This window comes from Haliaeetus albicilla, chromosome W (assembly GCF_947461875.1).
Source record: "Haliaeetus albicilla chromosome W, bHalAlb1.1, whole genome shotgun sequence".
NCBI classification, from domain to species: Eukaryota; Metazoa; Chordata; class Aves; order Accipitriformes; family Accipitridae; genus Haliaeetus; species Haliaeetus albicilla.
In genome coordinates, this window is record NC_091515.1 from 12,486,988 (window position 1) to 12,509,893 (window position 22,906).

At 44.1% G+C, this 22,906-nt stretch overlaps 1 long non-coding RNA gene across 1 annotated transcript in view; it reads right to left on the bottom strand.

Moving 5' to 3' along the window:
- Nucleotides 1-4,942, bottom strand: part of LOC138683278 (uncharacterized) — a 260,146-nt gene extending 255,204 nt beyond the window's left edge. Inside the window, exon 1 of the long non-coding RNA XR_011322879.1 lies at nucleotides 4,547-4,942. This is a non-coding gene — a long non-coding RNA (uncharacterized lncRNA). The remainder of the gene's footprint in view (nucleotides 1-4,546) is intronic.
- Nucleotides 4,943-22,906: the final 17,964 nt, after the last annotated feature.

Here is a 22,906-nt window from a genome sequence, read left to right on the forward strand (position 1 = left end):
GGCTGGGATAGAGTTAATTTTCTTCATAGTAGCTAGTATAGTGCTATGTTTTGGATTTGTGCTGAAAACAATGTTGATAACACAGGGATGTTTTAGTTACTGCTGAGCAGTGCTTACACAGAGTCAAGGCCTTTTCTACCTCTCACACCACCCCACCAGTGAGTAGGCTGGGGATGCACAAGAAGTTGGGAGAGGACACAGCTGGGACAGCTGACCCCAGCTGACCAAAGGGATATTCCAGACCATATGACGTCATGCTTAGCATGTAAAGCTAGGGGAAGAAGAAGGAGGGGAGGGGGGGCATTCGGAGTGATGGCATTGTCTTCCCAAGTAACTGTTATGCATGATGGAGCCCTGCTTTCCTGGAGATGGCTGAACACCTGCCTGCTGATGGGAAGTGGTGAATGAATTCCTTGTTTTGCTTTGCTTGCGTGTGTGGCTTTTGCTTTACCTATTACACTGCCTTTATCTCAACCCACAAGTTTTCTCACTTTTACCCTTCCAATTCTCTCCCCCATCCCACCAGGGGGGAGTGAGCAAGCGGCTGTGTGGTGCTTAGTTGCCAGCTGGGGTTAAATCACGACAGCAGTTTAATCAAGTGGTGTGTGAAAAAGTACTGCCTTGCCATTAATTTCATGGGTTTAGTTTTGTTGTTGTTTTTTTTTTTCCAGTGGTTTCATTGACCTTGTCTTTTCAAGAGGTGCAAAAAATTTAACTAGAAATGTTTATTAGGGATTCTTCTTAGACAAATCAAGGTCCAAGTGAGCTAAATTAGAATATGTTCACATAACATGAGCTTTTCTCAATTAAAAAAAAAAAAAATTCTTTATTACATTCACAATTCTTCTTTTGTTTAATTCTACTTGTGCACAGAAAGACTACTGGCTTGCTGCCTCTTGAGCTGTCCCTCGTGGCCCAGGGCTGTTGCACAGGGCTCCTGTGCTGGGGTGTTGTGGTTTAACCCCAGCCAGCAACTAAGCACCATGCAGCCGCTCACTCACTTCCCCCCCACCCAGTGGGATGGGGGAGAAAATCGGAGAAAAAAAAAAAGTAAAACTCGTGGGTTGAGATAAGAACAGTTTAATAGTACAGAAAGGAAGTAACTAATAGTGATAATAATAATGAAATTACAATAATAATAATAAAAAGGATTGGAATATACAAGTGATGCACAATGCAATTGCTCACCACCCGCCGACCGACACCCAGCTAGTTCCCAAGCAGCGGTCCCCCCAGCCCCACTCCCCCCAGTTTATATACTAGGCATGATGTCACATGGTATGGAATACCCCGTTGGCCAGTTTGGGTCAGGTGTCCTGGCTGTGTCCCCTCTCAACTTCTTGTGCCCCTCCAGCCTTCTTGCTGGCTGGGCATGAGAAGCTGAAAAATCCTTGACCTTAGACTAAACATTACTTAGCAACAACTGAAAACATCAGTGTTATCAACATTCTTCTCATACCAAACTCAAAAACATAGCACTGTACCAGCTACTAGGATGACAATTAACTCTATCCCAGCTGAAACCAGGACATGGGGCAAGTTGCACTTTCTGTGAACAAGGTCAGTTTTAGGGCCTGAAGTCCATCTCCAAAACCCCATTTTTCCTTCCACTGCAGATGTATAACTTCAGAACAATGCCATGAAAATCTACAGAGTTATACCAGATTCTGTTAAGGTCAGAATCTGACCTAAATTCCCCCAGGGAGCACATCTCATGTTGAAAAAATGCATTATGTTTACTCTCGTTGCCTGCTGCATCTTGCCAGTGGGTGGCACGAAGCCATCGTGAGGTTAGTACCAGGAAGGAGTGGCATTTTAAAATGTTGTGAACATAAGTGACTGTATTGGTTTTATGTGGCAAGGTTTTGGTAGCGGGGGGGGTTACAGGGGTGGCTCCTGTAAGAAGCTGCTGGAAGCTTCCCCTGTGTTCGAGAGAGAGCGAGCCTATACCAGCTGGCTCTAAGACGGACCTGCCGCCGGCCAAGGCCGAGCCAATCAGTGATAGTGGTAACGCCTCTGTGATAACATTTTTAAGAAGGAAAAAAAAGTTGGGACGCAGAAAATAGCCACCGGAGAGAGGAGTGAGAACATGTAAGAGAAACAAGCCTGCGGACACCAAGGTCAGTGAAGAAGGAGGGGGAGGAGATGCTCCAGGCGCCGGAGCAGAGATTCCCCTGCAGCCCGTGGTGAAGACCCTGGTGAGGCAGGCTGTCCCCCTGCAGTCCAGGGAGGTCCACGGTGGGGCAGATATCCACCTGCAGCCCGTGGAGGACCCCACGCCGGAGCAGGTGGGTTTCCTGAAGGAGGCTGTGACCCCGTGGGAACCCTGCGCTGGAGCAGGTTCCTGGCAGGACCTGCGGATCTGTGGAGAGAGGAGCCCACGGAGCAGGTTTTCTGGCAGGACTTGTGACCCCGTGGGGGACCCACGCTGGAGCAGTCTGTGCCTGAAGGACTGCACACCGTGGAAAGGACCCATGCTGGAGCAGTTCGTGAAGAACTGCAGCCCGTGGGAATGGCCCACGTTGGAGAAAGTTCGTGGAGGACTGTCTCCCGTGGGTGGGACCCCACGCTGGAGCAGGGGAAGAGTGTGATGAGCCCTCGCCCTGAGGAGGTGAAGCGGCAGAAAATAACATGTGATGACCGTAAACCCCATCCCTGTCCCCCTTGTGCCGCTGGGGGGGCTTGGTGGAGAAATCCGGGAGTGAAGTTGTGCCCGGGAAGAAGGGAGGGGTGGAGGGAAGGTGTTCTGAGATTTGGTTTTATTTCTCATTTACCTTACTCTGGCTGATTTGTAATAAAGTGAGCTAATTTTCCCTAAGCTGAGTCTGTTTTGCCCGTGATGGTAATTAGTGAATGATCTCTCCTGTCCTTATCTTGACCCGCAAGCTTTTTGTTATATTTTTCTCTCCCCTGTCCAGCTGAGGATGGGGGAGTGATAGAACGGCTTTGGTGGGCACCTGGCGTCCAGCCAGGGTCAACCCATCACAGTGACTCAGTAATCAACTTTCCTGTCCTAATGGGCTGGCTGTTTCAAATTAAAGTGAGTTATAGCAGGGCCCCTAGTCCACATCAGAGGATAAGAGCATGCAAACTTGAATTAGAAAAATGGAGCCAGTTTGTGTTCCTGCTTATGAACATGCAAACAAATCAGCAACTCAGAAATCACCAGCTATTAGTTTATTGGCAATTCATGCTTCTTGAAAATAGCCATAGAAATTTGTACCCAGACCACTATCTCCCCTCAAAATGAGCTAACCATGATTGCAGTAATGATAGTGAGCCCTGATGCAGCTGTTAAGCTGGGGCCAGAGAGGGAGTGAAAGGCAAGAGGTGGAGGGCACAGAAAGAGGCTTGCATATATGACCATCCTCAAATATCTAGACCTTGTGAGTCAGAATCATGAGGCTGACTGAAAATTCTCATAAATTCTATGTTTTGTCTTACAGATTTTGAGCCTTTAGTTTGCACTTTTTGCAGGCACCATAGGGTCAACAAATGTTTCCTTTAACGAATTTGGGAGCCTCCCTCATTGCACGTCCAGGGGGGCTTTGGAGGAAAAAATAAACACCAAAAAGCTGCAAACATGTCCTGATCTAAATGGGGAAGAGTTGTCATATCAAAATAGGAGAGGTCCTGCCACTGACTGACATGGAGGAGGGGTCAAAAGCAGTATAAACCTTTCCTCCACCCCAGTAAGTGCATGCCTGGAGTTGCGTGGCTCTATGAGAGATGACATCAGGCCATGCCATAGCCAAGGGAGCACAGAGATCAGGGTGGTGCTCTGTCAGCTCTCACCCCAGAGCTGTGAGCTGCGGTGGGGGAGAGCAGAGATGCCTGAGCTGGCTGCACGTAGTTTGGGTAAGATCAGTAGCACGGACACGCCTACATGGTGCTGCACTGGAGCTACCAAGATTCTGATCTGTCCAAGCCCCTCTGTTGAGTTCGAGACCTTGACCTGACCCATAAGGCACTGCTCTATGCTGTGTGGACATACTGCTGGGAGGTGGGCACATACAAGCCTGGAGATCTAGAAGCAAAATACCTAACCATGCACTTATGCATTTTGTTTGACCGTGACTTTGCATTGCCTTTCTTAGTGTCATGTTCAGTTAAAAGAACTGGCAGGTTTCCTCTGCTCCTCTGCTGTAGGTCCTAAGGCTGAGCTGCCAACCTTGCTGCGGGGAAAGGGAGAGATGGGAGAGGAAAAAAGCCTCCTGTATTAACTATAGTTTAGCCTGGTTAAGGAATTCATACTATTACTATGTCTCCTGGCTAGGGAATCACTGCTTTTACAGATAAAGTATTGGCTTGAACAAGGAGATGGACGTCCACCAAAGAGGAGAAGGCAAACTGATTTAAGCTCCTCTGGATGACCCTATTCTAGAAACATTACTGTTATATACCGACAGAGCCAATTTTATATAGAATTAATATATTTATTGAGAATAGCAAGCAAGAGCAGCGCTGGGCGGCCGGGGAGTCCGCGCTCCACCAACGGCTCGCAACTTCCTGTTATAGTTACATTCCTTTTATACAGTTCATGTACCCCTTTCTTGTAAGTCTCCGCCTTGTCCCGCTTCCTCTTTCTTCACTCGTGTAGGTTTGTTACTGAGCAGATTCGGTCGATCTTCTCAAGGGGGAGTGTCTTTTGATGTAGAATGTCTTTTGATGTGGAGAAGTGCAGTCGTGGCAGAGTTAATCCCCTTATCTGGTAAATTATAGCTATTGTCCTTCTCCCCCCCTTATCTGGTAAGTTATAGCCGTTGCCCTTTTCCCATGACCTTTATGCAATATTTAAGCAAGCCTTGTTATTTACACAAGGCATTTGTTAAATCTCAATATGTCCCTTCCCCCTTCCCGATTGGTATGTAAGCCTTATTGTCTTCTTTTAATTCAACACGAATTACACAATGTCAGGGAACAATTTGGTTCCCTGTCGATTACATTACTATTTTTATAACTAAATGACATGGCATTTCCACAACCTCTGGACAAATACCTACAGAATTCACTCTTTCAGAGGGCTGAGGCTTCCATATTTCAAAGTTGTTCCAGTCAGCTCTTCCAGATGGACTGTGAAGTTGAAGAGATCCCAGCCCAAACCTTCAGTCACAGACCTGAGCTTCAACCATTGCCGTGGGGCAAACTGACACGAGCATCACGCCAAGCAAAAAAACCCAAACTCTGAATCTTGAGCCCATTACTGAATCCTGTTCTTAGGACTTCAAGTATACCTAAGTATAAAAATTTTTCAAAGCTTTGAGGGACTGTTGGACTTCTGGAAGTTACAGTGGTGATGTAGTGAAAGATTTTAGGGCCACTTGTAATTTCCTTAGGGATATATGTGGTGGGTTGACCCTGGCTGGACTTCCAGATGTTTATTCTTAGTCAAAATAGGGGCCACTGAGGAAACCAGGTGGATGAAGCACTCCAGCTAAAGCTTTTTAGACACTGGATCTGGATCACATTATTTCATACTTTATTCAGAATATTTCCCTCCACTCCAAATAACCATAATCTTAGTAGGAAAATAAACACTAACATTCCTACATAGGTCTGTTGCTGTACACAAGTGAAACAAGGATGTGCATTGGATTAAGTTATCTGAGTTTGGAAATATTCCACTCTAAATCTCAGTCAGATACTTTGCTGTATGTGTCACGACCTGGGCTGGAAAGACCAGGGAGGCGTCCTGGTGAATTCAGAATTCCCTCAGGCTAAATTAAGGTGAAAGGACACCAAACGATCAGTTAAACATTTTATTCATGGCAGAAGCAAACTGAACTTGGAAGGCGTTAACAATAGGTGGCATGGTTTCTCTCAACAGGAATTGGCATGGAACTACCTCAGTAAACCCTGTAACCCGTACCATATACATCAATCCAGGGAATAAGGAGATCCCTCCTCTTGAGTCATGAGGTTCAGAGCAGACCCCCTTGCTTTCCTGACTCCTCCTCAGAGAAGAGCCTAGGGGCAGCTAGATCCACTCTTAGTCTCAGATTTGGTCAATGGTTTTATGTCTTAAAGGGATGAAGTATAGGGAGTATGAAAGAGGAAAGAGAGAGAGAACAAGACAGAGAGAGAAAAAGGAAAAGAGAAAGATTTCACTGGTCCTGGGTCCAGTGTTGGTCCAGTCAGCCTAAGGGTCCAGTCTGCCTAGGGGTCCAGTTCTGGTGGGCGCACGCACATGGGGCTTCAGTTCATGCCCTTTTATCATCCTTGCCCCTCCTTCAGGCAAGCACTCGAACTTGTTAGGCATGCACGGGTTTGTGCTTTCAGAACCTTTGGGAAATGGGTCGGTGGGCTTGGGGGTTGTTTGGGGAGTAACTTCTCCTTCAATGCAGACGAGACCATTGTTTGGTCTTTGGCCATGCATGGTGAGCTGTCCTGCTCAGCATATGAGAACATCATATCAGAACATGCAGCTGCACACCCTCTGGCATGCCCTCCCCATCCTGTTGCTGATGTCCTGTGCTGATTGACTTCTTTTCATATGTGGTTCCTTGCTATGAAGGGTCCATTGTTATGCAGATTTCATCGTTAAGCAGAACTTGCCCCACCACAAGGTTTGACACATTAACTCTTTCAGTCTATGTGGTGGGTTGACCCTGGCTGGGCGCCAGGTGCCCACCAAAGCTACTCTATCACTCCCCCTCCTCAGCTGGACAGGGGGGAGAAAATATAACAAAAGGCTCATGGGTCAAGATAAGGACAGTTTAATAAAGCTAAAGCAAAGGTCACACAAGCAAAAGCAAAGAAAAACAAATGGTGTTATTCTCTACTTCCCATCAGCAGGCGATGTCTGGCCACTTCCTGGGAAGCAGGGCTTCAGTACGTGTAGTGGTTGCTCCGGAAGACAAAAATCCCCCCCTTCTGTCTCCCTTTACTTAGCTTCTATATCTGAGCTGATGTCATATGGTATGGAATATCTGTTTGGTTAGTTTAGGTCAGCTGTCCTGGTTATGTCCCCTCCCAATATCTTGCCCAGCCCCAGCCTGCCATTGAGGGGGGGGCAAAAATGTTGGAGAGAGAGCCTTGATGCTGTGCCAGCACTGCTCAGCAGTAGCCAAAACACTGGTGTGTTATCAACACCTTTCTAGCTACTGATGCAGAGCACAGCACTATGAGGGCTGCTATGGGGAGAATTAACTCCATCTCAGCCAGACCCAATACAGTCTGTCACACTGTCCCATACCATTAGCACACGCACAGTGTAAAAACCTTTCCAACCTTTAAAAAGCAGTTTGCTTGAGCTGATGAAAACAGCAAATTCACTTGGAAAAGCAAATGAAAATTCACTCTTTATTGAGTGAAAGCGTGGGTAGAAGCACATGTGCTTTCTGTGGGGAAGCAAGGCAAGGCCTGTGTGCCACGACAGGGCAGAGCCAGCCAGAGGCAAGGACAGAGCACTGCCAACCTCCTCCCCTGGGACAGAAACATTGATTTCCACTTCCTGTTAACTTTTAAAAGTCCAAGTAAACCACAAAAATGTCAACATGCTCAATTTCAAAGTCATTGCTTTGTCCGGGAGAAACCATTCTTTTAAATGTTAATTTCAGTGGAAAAAAATTATAAATATACATTGGGTCAAGCCAGATGTAATTTCTTGTCTTGACCAATGAACTAAAAAACTGGTTCATCCAGAACTCCTATTTAAACTCTAACATTTAGAGAGTTGGCTTATTCCCCAGTGTAGCTTCCCAATCATTTCCCTGTGATCAGTATTTATTCCTTTATTCAGTCCTTTGTTGCCTGTGGCTGAAGAAAGATGAGATAGGAACTCTACAGATCTGACCCAAGATTCCTACTATTCTAGTGCACATAAGACAAACAAGGCTCTCAGAAATTTCAATTTTAAAAAAACTTTCAATTTTGAAAAAAATTTCAATTCAAATTGTTGCAGTCTGAAAAGGTATAATTAATGTGTCAATGAGCTGGAAGAGTTTCTCTGACAGTCTTATTTGATGTTGATTGAATAATGCACATCTTGGGGCACGTAAAATTTTTTACTAATTAGTGAAAATGGTGACTAAATCGATGCAGTTTAAAGCATATCAACATATCACTCTCTTGTCTCAGAAAATGAAGTCTTTGGAACCTGAGATATGTTGAGCAGAGCTTCATTGTAAGTTCTTTACTTTTTCTGAAGATCTGATTTTCTCATGGACTGACAGTCAGGAGGGACAGGCATGTTTAGCCTGGATTCATACCTCCTGGTATGAAGCCTCCTGGATTCATAGCAGCATTTCTGCAAAGTTCAAAAGTGGCATGTCCCTGACTTGGTTCTGTATCATTAAAATATTAAAAAAAAATAAAGCGAATGCACCCCCATTTGAAGTCAACTGTATCTGCTCCCTTGTCAGATCTTCCTAGATTTTAACAATGCCCAGGAATAGCTCATGCTCTGAGAGCTAGTTCAAATGAAAACTAAAAATCCTGTATATAAATAGCATTGGTGATTTTGTATTTGGAAAAGTAACTTTGAGGTAAAGCAGTCTGTCTCTGCATCCACCTGTGAGAAAAGAGAAATCCACCAAGTTTAGATCTGCTGCTAGCAGCTTTGCGCTCCCTGCTCACAGCGAGGCAGGACCAGGAGGGACAGGATGCTATAAACGAGGACAGAGGGAGAAAGAGAGCCCTGCCTTTTTGGTGATGGAGCTGCACCCCTGGAAGACAAAGCAGGAGGGGGAGCATCTGTGCGGTCCTTGTGCTGCTTTAGAGCCATGGTTTTATTCTCTGGATGCTGAATAACAAGGGAATGATTCTAACAAAAATTGGTGAATTCTGTGGCAATTATCGTTTGCTCTGGAGACTCTGCTATGAGATCATCAGAAACCCTGAGTCTTGTGTCTGCAGATCTAGGCTGCAGGGGACAAAAAAATAAATCTGATTTTATTGGAAAACCTAATAGAAGAGTAATATGTGGGAGGGGAAGAGAGGAAGGAGATGAAGAATCTAAGGATGTAATTTTATCATTTCAGTCTCTTTATTTTATTTGTATTTTAATACCCAAAAGACTCCTTGTCTCAGCTCTTCCCTGGGACACAACATGACCTCCCTGGACATTTGGCCTGTGGAAGAATGAAGAAAGTGAGAGGATGCCGATTTCCACATGCCGTGTCACTTTCTCGTCCCAGGAGATCCCACATCAATGGGGAAAAAAGACACTCCATCTTCATTTCCTTCCAACTGATCCTGCAAGTGTAAGCATGCTGCCTCGACCTCTGGGAAGCCACCCAGCAGCCCTGACCTTGGGGCTCACCTGTTTTTGAGACATTTGTTTCTAGCCAGAGCATGGGGATGGGGGTGTTGCAGGGAGGCCATTGATCCCACAGGGTGGCTGTGGGATGCCATGGGGTCCCCCTCTGTAGAGACACACTGTGGCCACTGGATACAGGTTATCTGGGCTATTAGTGACAGTGTGACAAACAATACTGGCTGCTCTGGGGAGAAGAGTTGCATATAAAAGAGTGAGGTTTTAGCAGTATTTCTTTGGCTTTCTAAGTAAAATCTCTCTGCTTTCTTTCCTCTCTTTCTCTTGCTCATCATATGCTATAAACAACTGAGGCACCATGTTTTGCTGTATTTCAAGTAATAACATCGAGATATTGTGTTTGGGATAAGAAATAAAGAATGTGATCCAGAAAAATATGGTTACAAAACACAGTGAAGAAAGGCAATGTATGTGTAGCAGCAATGGGCTAACAGGCAAGTCGGTGGTCATTTAAAAATAATAATAATAATTAGATTTCATGAAAAATGTATACTACTGTGGAAGGGAAGGGAGAGAAACTTAGGTGTCTTGTCCTTGCTTTGAAAAGGTCCTGCAAGTGCAGGAAGCATTAGCTGACAAGCGACGGCTGGTCCTGCCGCTGGCATGTCTGGGGCTGGGGGGAGCTGTAGGGGTTGCAGGGGGATGTCAGTGCTGGTGCCAGGGTAGCTGGGGCCAGAGCCAGCCTGTTCCAGCCAGAGCAAGGTGAAGAAGAAAGCAGAGGCACCAAATTAAGCTGGAGTGGTGTCAGGCAGCCAACTTCTCATGTGTTGAGTGGCAGTGGTGTCCACTGGGCAGCATCCCGCTGACCCCACTTCTTGCCCTCTTGGGTCCTTTGACTTTTGGTGGGGAGCTGGTTGTATGAAAAAGGGGTCAAGGTCTTGAATTTCCAGTATATACCAGCATGTTCACATCGGCAGGCAGACTGTGTGCTGGAGGCATCCGGCAGTGCTGCCAGGGGTAAAGTAGAGTGGCACCCATGGGCACTCCATCCTCCTCAGGTAACTCAAAGTGAGAAAACACAGGGTTGTAAATGCTCCCGTTCTGTCAGTGCCAAAGGACCTTTGGATGTAATTGCTTTCATTATAGATCAGAGCATTATTGGCTTGAACAGCTTGACCTTTTGGTCTGTTTTAGGAGAATCAACATATATAACTGCTTCCTCCCACATCACAGCCATCATCACTCTTGCTGCATTAAAAATGGCTCACCATTTATCTGCATTATTCACAGGGAAGATCTGTAGTCTTGTCTTGGGTGAGGATTTAGCTGAGGTACCAGAATAGCAAGCTCTAGCAACCAAATGGCATTGAAAACCCTGCTGCAAGATCCTACTGTTGACAGATTGTGGGAAAAGCCATGGCTCTGGAATAGACGATGAAATGATCACAGTTGTTTTAAGTGGAGCTGAAGTTCTTCCTTTGCCTCCCCCAGCTTCTCATGGCACAGTCACAAGCAGGGGACCAAACCCAGCCTGCTCTTCTCTGGTTAACTAGATGGTGTGTCCTGCTGGGTGCAAGAGGAGTCCCAGTGTGGCAGAGGTGGAAATGTTGTTCTTTCACAGCAGGCTTGACCCAATACAAGAATTAACTGAAAAAAATGTTGGGCATTCAATGCAGTGCAGTGCAGGGAAGCTGGGCCAGCTCGGTTCACTGGCGCTTGCTCCAGCGAACTTGGTACTGCAGAAAAGAAGAAACCAGAGTTATTAAAGACCTGCCACATACTGAAGTCTTGTCGCGGAGGCTCACACAATCAGATTAGACAAGTGCTGAACTTAAAAATGAGATTTAATCAAACTGGTCAATGTTCCACTAAATAACAATAAACTACAGATTCAAACATTAAACAAAAATTAACACTAATTACTACATCAACATTTAATCAATTACAGGTTCGGAATGTTAAGTGGAATTTAATTACTATATGGCTGACTTAGGGATCCCTTAAGCTTCAGAATGATGATTAAAAATGCGCAATCACTCACTGTGGACACATATTTAGCTCACGGTCACAAGAGCATTCCAGACGCCTTTAGAAGACCTTGAACAGAATAAACAAGAAGACAAAAAAAGAAAGATGCCAATTAGAAGAACACAGGTGTGCATTCCACGATAAAGGGAACTTGGCAAAAAGAACCTCAATTCGGCAGTTTATCTTGACCAATTAGACTGAGACAAGTTTTGCATGTTTTAGTTGGTATAACCAATTATGTTGTCCTGGTTTCAGCTGGGATAGAGTTAATTGTCTTCCTAGTAGCTGGTATAGTGCTATGTTTTTGAGTTTGGTATGAGAAGAATGTTGATAACACTGATGTTTTCAGTTGTTGCTAAGTAATGTTTAGTCTAAGGTCAAGGATTTTTCAGCTTCTCATGCCCAGCCAGCAAGAAGGCTGGAGAGGCACAAGAAGTTGGGAGGGGACACAGCCAGTACAGCTGACCCAAACTGGCCAATGGGGTATTCCATACCATGTGATATCGCATCTAGTATAGGAACTGGGAAGTGGGGGCAGGGAATCGCCGCTTGGGGACTAGCTGGGTGTCGGTCGGCGGGTGGTGAGCAATTGCCCTGTGCATCATTTGTACATTCCAATCCTTTTATTACTACAGTTGTCATTTTATTAGTGTTATCATTATCATTATTAGTTTCTTCTTTTCTGTTCTATTAAACCATTCTTATCTCAACCCACGAGTTTTACTTCTTTTTCCCGATTTTCTCCCTCATCCCGCTGGGTGTGGGGGGAGTGAGTGAGCGGCTGTGTGGTGCTTAGTTGCTGGCTGGGGTTAAACCACGACATATGTTCTATGTTTATGCGCATCTACAGAGTTGATATAACCAATCATATTTTATGCTTGTGCGCGGATACAGTGACTTTGCAGAATATGTGATTATAAATATGTGTGTGTTTTAGCAATAAACGTCATGTGCTTTCAACTTTACAGGCGTCCATTTATTTCTACCTCCTGCAAATGGTGACCCCAACATGGCCCTGAGAGCGCAGAAGACGCGGCAGGAGAAGCCCTGGTTGGAGGTACTGCTGTCAGCGGGACTGCAGCAGGGAAGCTGAGCCTAGGCTGAGAAGACACCTGAAAGGAAGGTGAGCAACCAGGGGCAGTATGGGGCAGAACATGTCCTCGGAGGAAAGGGCAATAGTCAGACTCCTACTGCATATACTCTCTAAGAGAGGAATTAAATGTAATGAATCCTCCGTGAGAAGGTTATTGAAATGGTGCCGAGTTCAGGGCTATCCTGCTGAAATGGCTACCGCATTTGAGCCTGATATTTGGGCAGAAATTGGAACAAAATTACGGGATGCAATCTCTAAAGGGGATCAACACGTTGAAGAACTGGTTACTACTTGGCGGTTGCTTTTTGACAATATACGATCCTTATGGGCAGAAAGAAAGGTGGCAGCGGAGGCAAATTCGATTTTGAATCCAACAGTATCAGTGTCGGTAAATGGCTATGAGGACTGACACGATACCAATGAGTCATCTTGTTCGCATTGTCCCTCTGACTGTACTTGTCATAAAATGACATTACCGGATGGTTCAGTAAAAGTTACACCGGAGCCAAAAAAGGCATCGCCACCTATTCTACCATGAAACCCTGAGAAAGAAATACGCCCGATTAGGCCGTCTACGGGTTTATATCCACCTTTACCTGACAATGATGATAATTGGCCAGAACCTCCCCGAGACGATATTTCTTTAGAAAAAGAAAAACTGCCACCAAGTTATGATGCAGCTGAAGATTTGGGCTGTGACCTGAGAAGTTACTGGAGAGAAATACATAAGAAAGCAGCAAGCAAGGGAGTGGTCGTTCCTCATGCTTATCCTGTTATAGTGAGGGCAAATGATACAAATGAATGGAATCCCTTTTCATGGGATTTGATAAAAGAAGTGCACAAGTCAGTCCATAATTATGGGCTGATGGCTCCTTTCACCAAAGCGCTGCTCAACAATATTTTCGGAGCTCAACTTTTGACTCCATATGATTGCGATCAATTGGCCAGCATGCTATTAAAGCCAACTCAGAAAATGCTGTGGAGAGACAGATGGAGGGGACTGTGTGAAGAAGTTGCTATAAAAAAATTTGGATAGACCCGATGATGACCCCATGAAGACAATAGGGATAGATCACCTTATTGGGACTGGCAAATTTACTGATCCAAGATTACAGGCAAGGTTTCCCATAGAGGCCTTGAGAACTGCTTCAGTAATGGCGTTTAAAGCAATGATGACTCTGCCAGAAGAGGGTAGAAATGTTATGTTGTTCACGCAGATTAAGCAGGGTCCCCAGGAATCGTACAAGTCCTTCATTGACAGACTAAGAGATGCAGTAACTAAACAAGTATCGAGTGTGGAGGCTCAGAATGCCTTGGCACTAAAATTAGCAGTAGAGAATGCAAATGCTGACTGTAAAAAGCTTTTGATGGCGCTACCCAGAGATGCCAGCCTTGTTGATATAGTTGAGGCATGTAACAAGATTGGAACTACATCATTCCAAATGAATGCATTAGCAGAAGCGTTTGTGGTTGCACTTAGAGGGGATAAAAAATGTTACAATTGTGGAAAGCCCGGCCATTTAAAAGCACAATGTCGGGCTAAAGGGAAACCGGGACAAAATCATTTGCAGTATCAACAACAAACTGTAACACCAGTTCAGATTTGTGCAAGATGCCAGAAGGGTGGCCATACGGCTCGTGTTTGCTGTTCTAAATATCATAAGAATAGCTCTCCACTACCACCTATGGCGGGAAACGGCCAGCAGAGCGCGCCGGTGAACCGCGCGACGACACAAATAGCACCGGCCGCTCAGGCTGCCTGGCAAGCCTCTCCGCCCCGACAGCAGGCAGTGCCGGAGTGGACCTGGACACAGCAGTAGAAACAACACTTTTTGATACAACCGTGCAGTGTATTCCAACAACTGCATGTGGACCATTAGGGTTTGGACTAAGTGCTTTATTAGTAGGACGATCATCAACGACTAGGAAAGGATTGTTTGTTTTGCCAGGAGTAATTGACTGTGATTTCACAGGACAAATTCAAGTTATGGTATGGACACCTATGCCACCGGTTAACATTCCAGCTGGAAGCCGAATTGCACAACTTGTTCCTTTTCAAGCTCATGTTCCCAATGCTCTAAAACGACATAGGGGGACAGAGGGTTTTGGTTCCACGGGAGAACCGGAGATTTTCTGGGCTCTAGATATTGGACAAAGAAAGCCAACTTTGCAAATTCAGTTTTTACACCCTCAAGATCAACCTAAATTCTGGACCTGTCAGCTATTAGTTGATACAGGAGCAGATGTGACAATAATTTCAAGCAAAGACTGGCCATCAAGTTGGCCGCTGGTCAATCCAGCCCATGGACTCGTGGGGGTGGGTGGAACATCAAGCACCATGCAAAGTGCAGTAACATTGAACTGCAAAAATCCTGATGGTTATGTTTGTTCAGTGCATCCCTACATTGCTCCTGTACCAGTTAGCTTGTTGGGGTGGGATGTATTAGGGCAGATGAGTTGTACCATTGTCAGCAATCCTAAGCATTTTGTGGAGCAGCCATTGAAGAGCAACCAACCCTTAAATTAAAATGGAAAACTGATGATCCGGTTTGGGTAGATCAGTGGCCGCTAACCCAGGAAAAGGTCGCTAAACTGCAGGAGCTGGTACAGGAACAATTGGAAAAGGGACATATTAGACCAACAAAGAGTCCGTGGAATACACCTGTGTTCGTAATCCCAAAGAAAAGTGGAAAATGGAGACTTTTACATGATTTAAGAAAAATAAATGAGGTTATGGAAGACATGGGAGCCCTTCAGCCTGGGTTGCCATCCCCGAGCATGATTCCACGAGACTGGGACATTTTTGGTAATTGATTTAAAAGATTGTTTGTTTACCATTCCTTTGCATGAACAGGATGCGATGTGATTCGCCTTTTCGGTGCCATCTGTTAACAAAGCTGAACCAATGAAATGATATCATTGGACGGTATTGCACAAGGTATGAAATATTCCCCAACAATGTGTCAACTTTTTGTGGATTGGGCATTAAAACCGGTACGAGAGAAATGGCCTCAGTATATAATATATCATTACATGGATGATATATTGCTTGCTGGAAGCCAATTAAATAAACCTGAACTGATCAATGAGCTAACAATTAGGCTACAAGAAGTAGGGCTACAGATTGCACTGGAAAAGGTTCAATGTCAATCTCTCTGGAATTATTTGGGTTGGAAAATTACACAAACAGCTATTTTCCCACAAAAACTGCAATTGAGAACAGAAATCAAGACATTAAATGATGTTCAAAAGTTGGTAGGAGACCTAAATTGGGTGAGAAACATTTGTGGCATTACAAATGAGGAAATGAGTCCATTGTTAACATTGTTGACAGGAGAAGGCGATTTATGTTCCCCTCGAACGTTAACAGAGGAAGCCGAATTAGCTTTACAGGGGATAACCAAAAAATTAGAAACAGCATACGGAGATTGATGGGTGGGAGATGTTGAACTTCAATTAGCCATAATAAATCATGACCAACATCCGTATGCTATTATATTGCAGTGCTTGGAAGCTGAAAAAGATCCTTTACGAATTTTAGAATGGGTGTTTGCACCATTCCAGCCCAAAAAGACAATTACCACCAGATTGGAAATGTTTTCATTGTTAATAATCAAAGGAAGATCACGTATAATTGAAATAGCCGGTGAGGAACCAGGGAAATTGTTAATTCCCTTACAACAAGATTATTGCGAATGGGGTTTGCAGAATTCTGTAGCACTTCAAACTGCAATAGAGGGCTACACAGGGAAACTAAGTATTCACTACCCGAGTCATCATATGTTCACCTTCTGGAAAAACACAGGGCTAGAATCAATACCTAAACTTAGTCAGCACCCTGTTAAAGGACCTACAGCATTTACCGATGGAGGAGGCAAATCAGGAAAGGATGGTGTAGTGTGGAGAGAAGGCAACGAATGGAAGACTCACGTGGTTCATTGTGAAGGCTCGGTGCAAAAAGTAGAGTTGCAAGCTGTAATTGAAGCATTTAAATTATGGTCGAATGTTTCCGTAAATATTATTTGCGATTCGCTTTATGTTGTTGGGGTAGTACAACGAATGGAAAGAGCTATTTTGAAACACTGTAAACAAGAGGATTTATACCAACAGTTTAGAACATTGTGGTACCTGTTAAATGACAGGTTACACCCCTATTTTGTGAGTCATGTTCGAAGTCACACAAATCTGCCAGGAGAAATAGCACAAGGAAATGCAACAGTAGATCAGTTGGTGGCTCATGCATGGATGGGACCTTCACCGGACAAGCTAGAATCTCACATGGGTTTTTTCATCAATCACCAAAGGTACTTGCAAAACAATTTGGAATAACCATTGGAGATGCAAAAGCCATTACACAGACATGTTCCGAGTGTCAACTTCTGGGAACAAATTCACCTGGAGCCATAAATCCATGAGGTTTGCATTCTTTACAATTGTGGCAAATGGATGTAACACACGTACCTGAGTTTGGTAAATTGAAATATGTTCATGTGTCTGTGGATTGTTTTTCTGCAGCTGTATGGGCAACAGCGCAGACAAGAGAAACAAGTCGACACGTCCAGCGACACCTGCATTCGGCTTTTGCAGCACACGGCATTCCACTTCAGATAAAAACTGACAATGGGCCATGCTACATCGCACAGACAACTCAAAAGTTTTTTAGTCAATGGGGTATTGTACATACCATGGGTATACCACATTCCCCTACAGGCCAGGCAATTGTAGAACGCATGAATCAGACTTTGAAACACCAACCGCAAAAACAAAAAGGGGGAGAGCAGATGGCTACTCCTCACGAACGATTGAACAAAGTTGTATATGTGTTGAATTACTTGAGATTGACAGATGGCGAAAGTGTACCACCAACTGTAAAACATGTGCAAGGCATGGTAGGAGATTTGTTTGACATTAATAGCAATGTTCAAGTTAGGGTTAAAAATGTTGAGAAAAATGTATGGGAAGGACCATTTCAACTAATAACCTGGGGACGAGGTTATGCTTGTGTTGTTTACAGATCACAGAACAAGATGGGTACCAGCAAAATGGGTAAACCCCTGGACAGTCGTTACATCCTTGGAAAAACGTTGAACCTAAAAGGACTCCTTCTCGCTGCATTCGGTCTGTTATGGGTGACACACATAAGTGAAGAATGAACGATCCAACAACCAAAACAGAATGTATGGGTAACTTTGGCGAACATAATGCATCAAGAAGCTATATGTCTTTCTGTTGCTACCCCTGAAAACCCTTTTTCTACCTGTTTGGTGGGGTTACCTCTAGGCACCTGGCCAGATCCAATGCCTGAATTTTCCCTTTGTACTAACCCACAATCCTGTGTCGATAATTGGGATGGTGTGTATGCACACCTGCCTCAAGTAATGCAAGAACCTCAAGGGTTAGAGTTGTTAGGATCAGTCATCATGAATGCCTGTGTGATGTTTAATTACACCTATAACACCACTCGAAAGAGTCAGAATGTAAATGCTATTTTGCCTGTATATAGAAATGCTACAGCTTGGTGTAACTATATCTATTCCAGAATGTCACGCTCTTTTTTGTATTCCAGCTGCTTTACCTGTGGGGATGTTTTTAATTTGTGGGGATAGAGCGGGGGGGGGGGAATTCCATCAAAACTTAACGGGAGGCCATGTAGCCTCGGATGACTTACGTTACTAACACCCGATATCAATATGATTCACAGTAAAAGGCTCACAATAACTGACACAGGGTTAAGTGGATGGCTAGCAAGTTTGGGAATTATGGGATGGTTGAAAGATTTGCTTATGCATGACTTAGTTATTTTAATTGTAGTATTAGCAGTTGTAATGATTGTACCATGTATCATAAAAATAGTTGAACGTATGATTGCAAAAGCATTTCATGTAACTTGGCTTGCACAAAAACAAGAAGGGGGAATTGTGGGAGATCTCATGGAAAATGGGGGACATTTCTTTGAGCCTGATTATTTAGAGGTAGCATAAGTAGGCCGCAGTTAGCATGAGTGGGCCAGAGTACGTGACAGCTGCAGTATGAACGGACTTTGAACCACCAGAAAAACAACAGACATGAGGAACTCGGACAGTGGAGCAATTAATAAACAAGATAACAGAACTGCAGAGGCAAGAAGGAACTGCAAGAGCTTTAACGCAATTAAGAAAGCTGTCATTTCGGCTTAGAGCATTTAGCTGCGGGATGGGGACTTAGGAATTGGTTTGTATCTTTGTTAAAAATTGGGGGGGGGTTTATTCTTATGTATTTTATTAGGTATAATGTTGCTTTTACTGTGTTTAATTAATTGTGTTCATAGATCTTTGCAAAGGGCAATACAGCAGGTGTTAATTGATGAAAAACAAAAAAAGGGGGAATTGTGGACATATATTTAGCTAATGGTCGCAAGAGCATTCCAGATGCCTTTAGAAGGCCTTGAACAGAATAAACAAGAAGACAAAAAAAGAAAGATGTCAATTAGAAGAACACAGGTGCGCATTCCACGATAAAGGGAACTTGGCACAAAGAACCTCAATTCAGAAGTTTATCTTGACCAATTAGACTGGGACAAGTTTCGCATGTTTTAGTATAACCAATTATGTCCTATGTTTATGCGTGTGTACAGAGTTGGTATAACCAATCATATTTTATGCTTGTGCGCGCATACAGTGACTTTGCAGAATATGTGATTATAAATATGTGTATGTTTTAGCAATAAACATCGTGTGCTTTCAACTTTACAGGCATCTGTTTATTTCTACCTCCTGCAACTCACCTATAAGATAAGGGCTCTCAACCTCAAGAAGTTACCTTGAGCAGTGACCCGACCCAAGGGGAGAGTCCCCAACTGCAGACCCTCTGCTCCAAGGAGGACCAACACAATTTGCCCTCTGGCGGGGCTCCATTTATACCCTAGTCCAATCTGATCTGTGGTCAAATAAAGTCATGTTAGTCCTCATTGGCCGAGGGCCAACACTTCCTTATTCCTCAACCGAAGTGTGTACCTGGTGGTCGTAACTCCACCTCACCGTGTGGGCGGGGTGGCTCAACCTCCAAACTGCGGCTTCCAGTTTTTTTTCTCTTTTCCACAGCCAAGAAGTTTTGGTCTCTATCAGGGCGGATGTACCTGCCACAGGTCTCTGGTTTAGAAGTGGCAGACCCCCACTCTCTCGGTCAGTAATGTATAGAGTGAACCCTTCCTTCCCTCAGGTGAAGTGTGTGAGTGTGTGCGACCCCACAGTATCCACCTCCCCATCACTCACACAACCCTTCTCATTCTTCATGCAGAGTGGCTTTTCTAGGCAAAAACCGCCTGTTTAGTGGGTTTTTTTCCTCCAGTTCTGGGTCCACTGAGCTCTGACACACCCCAAGAAATGCAAATTAGACAGGCAAAGGCTGAGATGAAATCAGATAAGTGTCATGACACTTCTGACACCTGGTTTGGGTGCAGCTCATGGCTGCTGGGAACCAGGCAGGACCTCAGCAGCACCAGCCTTCTCCTTGCTGAAGGCGCAGGAATGAGATTGGGCAATGCCTGGCATTTATAAGGGTTTTAAGCAATGTAGGAAGCTCCTATATCCTTTTTGCCCTACAAATAAGCATTGCAGAAAATTAACTGCTTTCTGTCTTTTAGGAGACACAGGCAGATGAGCTGGTGCTCCTGTAGGAGTGGCAACAGAGGTTGACTTTGAAGAGTGCTTCTGCTGTTACCTTCCTCCTGCAGTTGGTCACATCTTTACGAACAAGCCATCTTTTCCAATGATTTTCTCCCATGGCAGACTTTTCCACATCTTCTCTGGACATGTGTGGGCCTCAGTATACCGGGCTGCTTCATCTCATGACGAACTGCAGCAATTCCTGTATAGTTAACATGACTTTTGTGGAGTTGTCCACCAACCACACTTAACCCAACAAAGGCTGAAGTAGCTGCACTACCACCATAATATAACCTGAAACAGCATCCTCAGTAGCACATCTCATATTAATAATGTGGAATATTATTTTATGATCTATATTAACAGTCTTCCATCTTCCTTTTCCTAAAGTTATAGCTGACAAGTAGGTGAAAGATCACAAAACATCTCCCTTGAACTTTCCATCTGACCCTGCTGCTTGTTAGCAGCTGGCAGGGTTGGAATAGTGAGAAGGCTTGGGGCCCTGGCCAGTGGCATGCGCTTGTCTGGGGATGAGGCGTCTTGCATGCCTTCCTTTGCCCTGCGGTATGTCGCAAGCCAGACCATGTCAATGCTAGCTTGTGGCATGCCACGGCTGTAAAGCAGGTGTGTGAGACGGCTTTCACTCCGGCAGCGAGCACACCACATGCCATACCCCTCGCTCCCCGCTTGAGGTAGTGGATCCTCCTCTGCTGTAGCCTCCCTTGCATGAGCCCCAGAGCCTTATGAGTGAATAAAAAGCACATGTAGATATAAGAAGACCTGTTAATGAGGCTCAACTTCATGTTAGGTCTTTACCGTGTTATATTTTCTAATCCATATTCAACCTGGTGCACTTTTAAATTCTGAATTTTGAAATGAAATCTTTATCGCAATAATTTTAAAATGCACTGCAATAAATTATGGCATTGCTTGTTCTTCTCACTTTTGCTTGTGAGACCAAACTAAAATTTAACTTGTAGAAAAAAAGTTGGGAGATATAAATACTCTGGGCAAAGCCCAAAGCAATTGCCAGGGAGGGCAATCAGCAAAATTATGTGAACAGGGAAAAACAAAAGCATCGAACAAAAATTGTGACTTGGAACTAGCCCAAATCTGGAACCAATAATATGGGAGTCTCACTGTGGGTCAGTGAGAAGGGAAAAGGGAGAGATTAAAAGGTGAAGAAAAGATGCAGTCAAACAAAATACTGGTTTTTTTTCAGTACTGCTTCCCCCCACAAACACATTCTGTGAAATAGCCATTAAATAAACTTTGACTCTGCAGAAAATTCAGGGCTCTTAACTGTTAAAAGAAGGCTTTTAACAGACCCCCTTTTTTCTGATATGTAGCTCTACATTATCTATTTTAAGGGACTTCCCTAAGAAGAATAATTTCAAAGTTAGAGTCAAGGGGACAATTCACAGTGAATAATTTATTCAGCACATTTTGTCTCATTTTTCACTCCCAGATTGTCTAGGAAGCAATTGTGATTCCTTTGAATATATTGGAGTTTACTCCCAAAAGGTTTTAAGGGTATTATTTTTAGACTGGATTCATGACTGAATATGATACTTGCTATTTGATCTCTGTTGGCCAGTTATTAGAGGCAGGCAAATATTCACAGTTGAACTAGACACAACTGATTTTAAAAATGTAGTCTAATTTCTGTTTGCAAATTATCCCCAACGAAATCAGGTTTTTGTGGGGTTGCTTATGTTTCACCTTCTATGAGCCATAGATGCAAACAGACATAACTAGTAAGGGTCTCCAAAGAAAGATAAGTATAAATATTTGGTATTCATTTCTTCTCATTTCAGCTGTGTAACACTGTGTCAGCTTCCTGATCAGATGATGAACATCACATATAGCCTGTTTACAGTCATGAATTATCAGCTAATATTCATAAAAGATCAGCTAATATTCATAAATGTTCAATTAATTTACAGTTCAAAAAATAAACAGAAGGGCACTTTTGGTGCAAATGCTCCTGCAAACATTTACTGCCTGCTATTCATCAACATCTTGTGAACATCCCCATGAATATGATTCATTTATTTACACATTTTCAATCATTATGGTGAAAGGAAGGATAGATACCAAACCAGTGAATCAGAAGGTTTTGTGCACAAATGCCTCTGCTCTTTAGTGGGGCATGCTATTACGATGTGGTATATAGCTGTGGTTGGCCATATAGCTAATGAGATATTGCTCCTATTCCCTGGCTAGTCAGTAATATTATTATCTTGTTTGGGAAGCCACAGAGGATGGTCTCTACCTGTGGACGCTGGGGTCTTCCCCAGCTCTGCTCCAGGGCCCTGTGTGGCCCAGGGGAAGCCTCTCATGGGGTCTGTGCACAGAGCGACCACTGTTGTGGGCTGTCCTCACCCAAGACATCACTGCTAATCATTTCAGAGAGGCTCCTCATACACCTTGTCCCTTTGGCCAAGCTTGGCTCAGTCATTGGGATGGTTAGAGTAAATGCCCTGCAACTGAAGAGAAATAATCAGCTTATCCTGATATGGGAAAGCAGAAGAAAACACTTGCTGGCAGTAGTTTAGCAGGCAATTTTACTGAGTATCGATGTTTACAGAAGTTCTGATTTCAAGAGTATGTTGGGAGGTTGTATCCACCAAATCCCCATGAAAACTAGTCAATGCCATTACTTGCAGTGAAGCAGCATGAGGGGTATTTCTACACAGTATGTCTTCATCAGCAGCTGAGACATGGGATGGGTGGTGGTGGCTGGTGTATATACCCACAGATTCACCACCTGAGCTTTGCAGGCAGGTGAATAAATAGGAATGTGTGCAACTAAACATATATTCATATTCCCCTATGTCTTCTGTTTAAAAAAAAACCAAACAGCAAGCTGTTGTCAGTCAAACTTCCAGCCAACACTTCATTTATTAGTGCAATTGTTTGCAAAAA